General features: G+C 38.4%; 1 protein-coding gene and 1 pseudogene across 5 annotated transcripts in view; both read left to right on the forward strand.

Annotated features, from left to right (window-relative positions):
* Positions 1-8,432, forward strand: part of NCOA1 (nuclear receptor coactivator 1) — a 206,888-nt gene that overhangs the window by 141,324 nt on the left and 57,132 nt on the right. The window lies entirely within an intron of this gene.
* LOC106734737 (40S ribosomal protein S20 pseudogene) lies at positions 6,586-7,002 on the forward strand (annotated as a pseudogene).

The following is an 8,432-nucleotide window of genomic DNA, read 5'->3' on the forward strand; positions in this document are numbered from 1 at the left end:
CCCCCCAGGGGGGATGGTCACGCCGCAATCCCTTCTCCTCCATTCTCCTCTCGGGATCTTGGGCACGCACGCACACGCGCCCGGCGTGAGTTTTAAGCCACTGGGTCCAGGACGCGAACCGCGATCGACTACGTGGGAGTCCAGTGACATAGCCATTACACTAACTGCTGGTTCCCAACAGTCGGTATATGTTAAGGTGAGACATACAATGTCTCTTTCATAGCCTGACTTGCTTCACTCGGCAACAGATCTTCCATATTTATCCACTTTCTATCAAATTCTAGGGCCTTGTTGTTTTTTATAGCTGAATAGTATTCCATGGAGTACATGTGCCACACTTTTCCAATCCATTCATCCGTTTGTGGACATTTGGGCTGGTTCCATGTCTTAGCAATCGTGAATAAGGCTGCAATGAATATAGATGTGCAAGCGCTTTTCCGACTGAGTGCTCTCCTGTCCTTTGGGTAGATACCCAGGAGTGGAATTGCGGGTTCATATCGTAGTTCTATTTGAAGGCCTTTGAGGAACCTCTGCATTGTTTCCACCCACAGTGGTTGGACCAATTTACAATCCCACCAACAGTGTAGGAGTGTTCCCCTTTCATTGCATCCCCTCCAGCCCTTATCATTTTTTTTTTTTAATCTTCGCCATTCTGACTGGGATTAGATGGTATCTTATTGTGGTTTTGACCTGCATCTCCCTTATAATGAGGGATATTGAACATTTCTAAATATGCTTTTGGGCTGTTCATATGTCTTCCTTAGAGAGTTGTTTATTCAGCTCATTTTCCCATCCTTTAATTGGGTTTATCTTTTTTTCCAGGTAAAGTGCTTGAGTTCCTTTTATTTATTTTTTTTAAACAAATTACTGGCACCAGCAGGTTGAGTAGTAGATTCCCATTAGGATTTTGGGCACAGACCCAGTAGTTTTTCAAGCCACTAGGGTCAGGATTCAAGCCATGGTCATCCACATGGGATCAGACTTCCTATGCAGTATTTAACTATCATGCTACCAGGCTGGCCCACCGCATACTCCTTTTCTGTTTGCTTTTGCTCTCTGAGTCCTGATGATCTTTGTGTCTGTTCAGTCAGTGCTCTAAAACACGGATGGGGTACGGACGGTACAGTAAAACATGATGCTCTGTGGGGCTGACCCACTGAAATGGTTCTAGGTTTGTATCCAGAAATCTTCCCAGACATTTGTGCCCATGATCCAGAGATAGATAAGCCTGGGGGTGTCAAGGCCCTGCTGAGGGTATAGTTTTTCTCTCTCTCTCACTCATAGAAGAAATAAGTAAATAAACTTTTTTAAAAAGAAAAAAATTATAGAACACTTATGGGAGGCCTGAGTGTAAGGCTCCCCTCTTTTGGCATCTTCTGGTATTGGATGATTACATGGCAGGCAGGACAGCTTTTGCCCTGTAGGGGGGTCTCTTCTTATATTCCCATATTCTGACTTCTTCTTGCTGGCCATGCAGTCTACCCTGAGAAAACTTCTCCAGTCTCTCAGATTGGATACAGTGAGAGGATAAGAATTCCAAGCCAAGTAATACACAGACTTTCATTTCATATTTTTTCAGCCTTTTGTGTTACTATTTCCTCAACTGTGGCTGGTATCTCAGAGATGGAGCCTCGTTAGTTAGGAGAAATGTTCAAAGTCATTTTTTTTTTTTTTTATTTTTGCCACAGGCGATGTGTGTTCACTATAAAGAGACACAGAGAAAGAATGTAATAAATCATCCCCTAGAAGGATGTGGCCACACCACAATCTCCTCCCTTCTATTCTCCTCTTGGGATTTTGGGCACACACACACACAAACACATGCCCGTGATTTTCAAGCCACTGGGTCTGGGACTCAAACCACAGCTGATCAAGCGGGAATCAGTGGGATGGTAGGTTGAGTGGTGAAGGAGGTGCTTTCACCTCTCACTCCTTATTAGTCTCTCTCAGCATATAGACACTCCCGCCCCCCCCCAAAAATAAATAAATAAAGGAAAAGAAAAAGAAATAGTTCAACGCATACCCCAAAAGTGAAAAAAGAAAATGATTCATACCAAAGCTTGTCATCCTGTTATTCAGGAATATCAGAGATAAAAAAAGATTCTAAAACCTTTCAGAGAGAAGATATAAATTACATACAGTAAATCATAAATTTCTCAAAGGTAATGTTGGAACTGGAAGACAAAAGAACATTGTCTTAAGATGTGAGAAAGAGGACTTCTTTCAGTCATGACAGCAATAACTGGCACTGGACTAACCTCACTGTGAACAACTGGGAAATGAGCAAATGTATTAAACAACTCGTACAGGAGACAATAGGAGCGTTGGAACTGTGGTTTCCATGGGAAGGGAACAGGCAAGATGAAAGCGCTCTACCATTCATCCCAGCTTTTTCTTAGAGACATTTACCAAGCCAAGTATAGGTAGAGGGTATCTAAAATAAGCTAGGGCATTTTATTAAATTGATAGAATAGAGATGAGTGATCCATGAGACAGGGTAGCTAGGACTTTCTGGACAAAGTACCAGAGTGGAGAAGGGTATGTAAAATGAGAGCTCAGGAAATCTGTAGAAGGCTCTCTGAATCTTGGGCTGAATACTACACTATTCGTGTGTTGAGAAACACTCTACCAGGTGGGGCAGAGAATAGCTTCTGAAAAAAGAACAGCTTTTAGGGGGCTATGAGCAGAGCAAAACTCACAGGATTGGAAGTTGTTCAAGTTCTACAGTCAGAGTGCACTGACCTTTTTGAACACCTGGGACATTTAGTAGAAAAAAAAAAAAAAAAAAGCCTTATCTTGGAAGTGGGTTTACCCTAGACCTGCCATGACAAAACTTTAAAAATGAAGTTCAAAAGGGTTGAGGTACATACAAATAAATTAACTACCTGACAAAACGATATTCAGTAGTTTTCAAAGAAGACAGCACCACTCAGTCACTCAACAATGTATTCATATTCTCCAGCAACTAAATATTATTAGGCTCATGAAATGGTAAGAAACTGTGACCCAAAACCAGGAGAAAAATGGTCTAATAGAAATGGTCCAGAAATGACAGAGATGTTAGAATTAACAGAAAAATATTTTAAAAGCTATCAGAAATGTGTTTAAGGACTTAAAGAAAAACATGAACATAATAAGAAAAGAGATATAACTACAAAAAAGAAAGCCAAATGGAACTAGATGAGATGAAAAATACAGTATCTCAAATGAAAAATGTATCAGATGGGCAGTAGATTCACACCATGAGGGGGGAGAGGATAGAGGCGGGAGAGCAGTGAGCTTGAAGACATAGTAATACAAAGTATCCAAAATGAAGGAGAGAAAAAAAGGCCAAAAATATAACATAAAGCTGTCTTGGTCACGGAAGGGAAAATGCCAAGTGGTCTAATATGCACATAGCACACAAAATCAGAGAAGAAGGGAGAGCAGAAAAGAATTTAAAAAAATAATAATAATGGCTAAGGGACCAGCAGATGACACAATGGGTATGTTGCTAGACTCCCATGTAATGGACTACAGTCCGAGTTCTGGACCTGGCGGCTTACAACTCATACCAGACATGTGTACCCAAGATCCCAAGAAAAGAATGGAGGAAAAGGGATTGCAATGTGGTCATCCCCCCAGGGGATGATTTCTTGCTTTCTGTCTCTCTGTCTCTCTGTCTCCCCAGTGAGCACACATGCCCTGTAGCAAAAATCTCTCTGTAAAAATAAATAAATAAATAAAAATAATAAATAAATGTTTACTAGTTTGAAGAAAAGTATCAATCAGCAGAACCAAGAAGTTTAGTGAACCCAAGCAAAGTAAAGCAAAGCAGAGTACTCTGTTACATCATTATAAACGTGCTGAAACAGAAACTTTAAAGCCAATCAGAGAAAAATGGCTCGTTATTTCAGATGAACAATAACAACCTAAAAATAAAACAAAGTACTGACTTTCTATACCTAGCATCATTCAAAGACGGAAAAGACACAAAGTGTTCATCATAATTGGTGGAAAAGGAAGAGATTAGAGGTAGCCAAATTAACAGAAAGAGATACCATGTGCATGAATTGTAAGATTCAGGAATAGTCAAAACCACTCCAGAAACAAAAACTGGAAAATAAGCAACTTTTTATATCCAGTATCATTCAGAAATACAGGTGAAATAAAGATATTTTCAAACAAAACTGAGAAAATTTTCACCAGAAAACTACACTACTCCTTAAAAGAAAATGAACCCAGATGGAAACTCTGATCTACATAAAGTAATGAAGAGAGCCAGATATAGTAAAGGTGTGAATAAATGGAAATTTTTTTTCTCATGTGTTAGTTTCTTTAAATGAAAAATGATAACTGTTTAAAGCAAAAATAATAGCAGGAGGTTATATATATAACATGTACAAGTGAGATGTATGACAGCAGCACAACAGACGGGCTGGAAGCAGTGCGACTATTCTGTTTAGAAGAGTTGCTATAATATTTGAGACTTGACTACTAAAAGTTAAAGATGCATTTTGTTAACAGAAAGTATTCTGTAAGAATCACAGCCCTATATGAAGACAATCCTAAGGCATGACTAAAAGAAGCTACTTGAACTAAGTGAATTTAACAAGGTCACATGCATACTCCAAGCAAATCTATTACATTTGTGTGTACTAGCCACACACAACTGGATAATGATAGAGAAAAAAACTTCACCTAAATACAAAACAGTAAGGCATGAAGTTTAGAAAGAATAACATGTGCAGCACTGTGTACCAGAAACCAGAAGTGGAGGCCAACAGGTGGCATGGTGTTAAGGTGCTAGACTCCCACATAGCCAACCGTTGTTTGAGTTCTGGACCTGGTGGCTTGAAAAAAAAAAAAAAAAGGAAGACATTAGAGGTAGTCACATTAACAGAGAGAGACACCATGTGCATGGATTGTAAGACTTAGTATTGTTAAAACACCAGCTATCCCCTAAGTGACCCATATAGGTGAAATGTAATCTCAGTAAAAATCCAAGTAGGCATTTTGATAGAAACTGAAAACTTTTTTCTGAAATGTATATGGTATTGCAAAGATCCAGTAATAGTCAAAACCACTTCAAAAAAAAACCAAAAACATGCAGTATATTTTTATTTGATTTTAACACTTCTTTAAAGTTCCATTATGAAGACAGTGTGGTTTTAGAATGAGAACAGGCATATAGATCAATATATCTAAATTGAGAGTTCAGAAACAGACCTGCATTCATGTGGTGAATTGATTTTTTAAAACTTTATTTATTTATTTATTTATTTATTTATTTATTTATTTATTTATACTTATTATATTTTGACCAGAGAGGGACAGAGAGAGAGAAAGCGAGGAAGCAAGCCGCCAGGTCCAGGACTCAAACCATGCTCAGCCATGTAGGAGTCCAGTGCCCTTAACCACCATGCCACCTCCCAGCCCCCTGGTGAATTGATTTTCGACAAAAACACCAAGGTGATTGACTAGGAAGAGGAGTGTTTTCAACAAATGGTGACATAACAACTGGATATGTATGCAGGGGAAAAAGGAACTTCATCCCCATCTCACTCCATATGTGAAAACTAATTTTGGATCAATCATAGACTTAAAAGTTAAAACTATAACATTTCTCAGCAGAAACCTAAGATAAAATCTTTATGTCATTGTCATAGGCACATTTTCTATTAATGATAGGACACAAAAGACATTAATAACCATGACAGGGAAAAATTGTTAAATTGGACTTCAATAAAGCTGAATCTGCTGTTTAAATATTACTCCTATAAAGAAATTGAATCAATATAATAACCCTTCAAAACAGAAATTGCTAAGCTAGACCCAGATAGGTTCACTGGCATATTATATCAAACATTTGGGCCAGCCCTGTATTCCAGTGGTTAAATGTGGTCCCTTGGGAGCCACATCCCACATGGCTGACTGCAGTTTGAGTCCTGGCCCTGTGGCTTGAAAAACATGCCAGACATATGTGTATGCATACCCACATCCTCTTACAGGAGGGAGAAATGAAAGAAAAGGATTGTGGCGTGACCATTCCCCACTGAGGGATGCTTCCTCTCTCTCTCTCTCTCTCTCTCTCTCTGTCTCTCTCTCTCTCTCTTGTGGTGAACACACATATCCTCTGGTAATTAAAAAAATGTTTACCAAACATTGAAGGAATAAATTTTATTTTCTATAATCTCTTCCCAAAAAACATAGAAGCAAAGGAAATCTTTCTTACTCATTTTTGCAAAACACATATCTGATAAAGGACTAGTATCCAAAATATGCAAAGAATTCTTATAACTCAAGCATAAGAAAACAACCAGGGCTGGCAGGTGGCATGGTGGTTAAGGTGCTGGACTCCCACATAACTGACTGTGATTTGAGTCCCAGACCTGGAGGCTTGCTTTCTTACTTTCCCTTCTTGATCTCTCTCTCTCTCTCTTTCTCTTTCTCTCTTTCTCTCTGGTCAAATTAAATGAATAAATAAAAAATAAATTAATAATTATAAAAAATAAAGAAAACAACAACCCAATTTAAAAATGGGTAGAAGGGCAGAAGAAGTGGACGCAGGTGGTGCGGAGCTTTGGTGGCCCGCTCTGCTCCTGACTCACCACTGTTCGCTCTCGCAGAGGAACAAGTCAGTCAGGAAGCCGCGCCACGGCCGTGGCTTTTAAAGATACTGGAAAAACACCTGTGGAGCCAGAGGTGGCCATTCACTGAATTAGAATTACTTTAACCAGCCGCAACATAAAGTCCCTGGAGAAAGTGTGTGCTGACTTAATCAGAGGTGCAAAGGAAAAGAATCTCAAGGTGAAAGGACCAGTTCGGATGCCAACCAAGACATTGAGGATCACTACAAGAAAAACACCTTGTGGTGAAGGTTCTAAGACTTGGGATCGTTTCCAGATGAGAATCCACAAGCGACTCATTGATTTGCACAGTCCTTCTGAGATTGCTAAACAGATTACTTCCATCAATGTCGAACCAGGAGTTGAGGTTGAAGTCACCATTGCAGATGCCTAAGTCAACTATTTTAATAAATTGATTATCATCTGTTAAAAAAAAATAGGTAAAAGATCTGAGCAGACATCTCATCAAAGAAAATGCACAAGTGGTAAATAAACATATGAAAAGATGCCATAAATGTAATAAACCTATTAGAAGATGCCCAACATTAGAAAGTTGTAAATTAAAACCACAGTGACTTACCACCATCTATTAGAATGGCCAAAATTCAAAACATTGACAACACCAAACGTTGACATGGATACAGAACAACAGGAACTCTCATTTCATTACTTGTAGGAATACAAAATGGTACAGCCATTTTGTAAGACAGTTTGGCAGTTTCTTATAAAACTAAGCATATTCTTACCATATGATCCAGGAATCATGTGCCTTGATATTTACCCAAGTGGGTTGAAAACTTTCATTCACACATAACCTGCGCATGGATGTTTAGAGCAGGTTTATTTATAATCGCCACAACTTGGAAACTGTCAGGCCTCAAAAAGGCATGCTGGGAAGATGCTAGCCTGAAAAGGCTAAGTACAGCCTGTCTACTGTATGATTCCAGCTATATCCTGGAAAAGGTAAAATTGTAGAGATAGTAAAAAGATCAGCGATTGCCAGAGGTTCATTGCCAGTGGTCGCCAGAAGGAGGGATGAACGGGGGAGCACAGGAGATTTTTAAGTGTGATTTTATTATGTATGATTATTCTAGAATACTGTATACATTTGTCAAAAACCCTACAGAACATACAACACAAAGACTGAACACTAATGTAAACTATGGACTTGAATTAATAATAATGTACAATATTGCTTCATCAGTCCTATCAAATGTATAATAGAAACAATCCAATCTAAAAAAATGAACAAAGAGTTTAATAAAACACTTCACAGAAAAAGATACGGAAATGGCCAATCAGCACGTGAGAAGATGGTCAATACCTAATCATCAGGGAAATGCAAATTAAAAACTACAGTGGAATACTGCTATACACCGATTAAAATATCCTAGGTTTTTAAACTGATAATACTAAATGATGGCAGGAATGTTGAACTTTTACACTGATGATGGGAATATAAAATGGTACAGCAAATTTAGAAAATTGTTCGTGAGCAATTTCTCATGAAGTTAAACAGGTATTTACTGCATGACCTGGCAGTCAACTTTTAGATATTTAATCAAAAGAAATGAAAGTATATGCTTATAAAAATACTTGACCACAAATGTTCATACAGTTTCATTCAGAATAGCCCAATTGAGAACAGTCTAAATGTCCTACAAGTAAATGTTATTTTCATACAATGAAATAACTGCTCAGCCAGGAAAAGGAAGGAACTGTTACATGGCATAAATTCTTCTCGTAATCTTGCTGAGTGAAATAAGGTATATTTATATAGCCAATTTGTCTGATGTCTTCAAAAAGGCTAAACCAATCTGTAGT

This window comes from Tupaia chinensis, unplaced genomic scaffold (assembly GCF_000334495.1).
Source record: "Tupaia chinensis unplaced genomic scaffold, TupChi_1.0 Scaffold000207_1, whole genome shotgun sequence".
NCBI classification, from domain to species: Eukaryota; Metazoa; Chordata; class Mammalia; order Scandentia; family Tupaiidae; genus Tupaia; species Tupaia belangeri.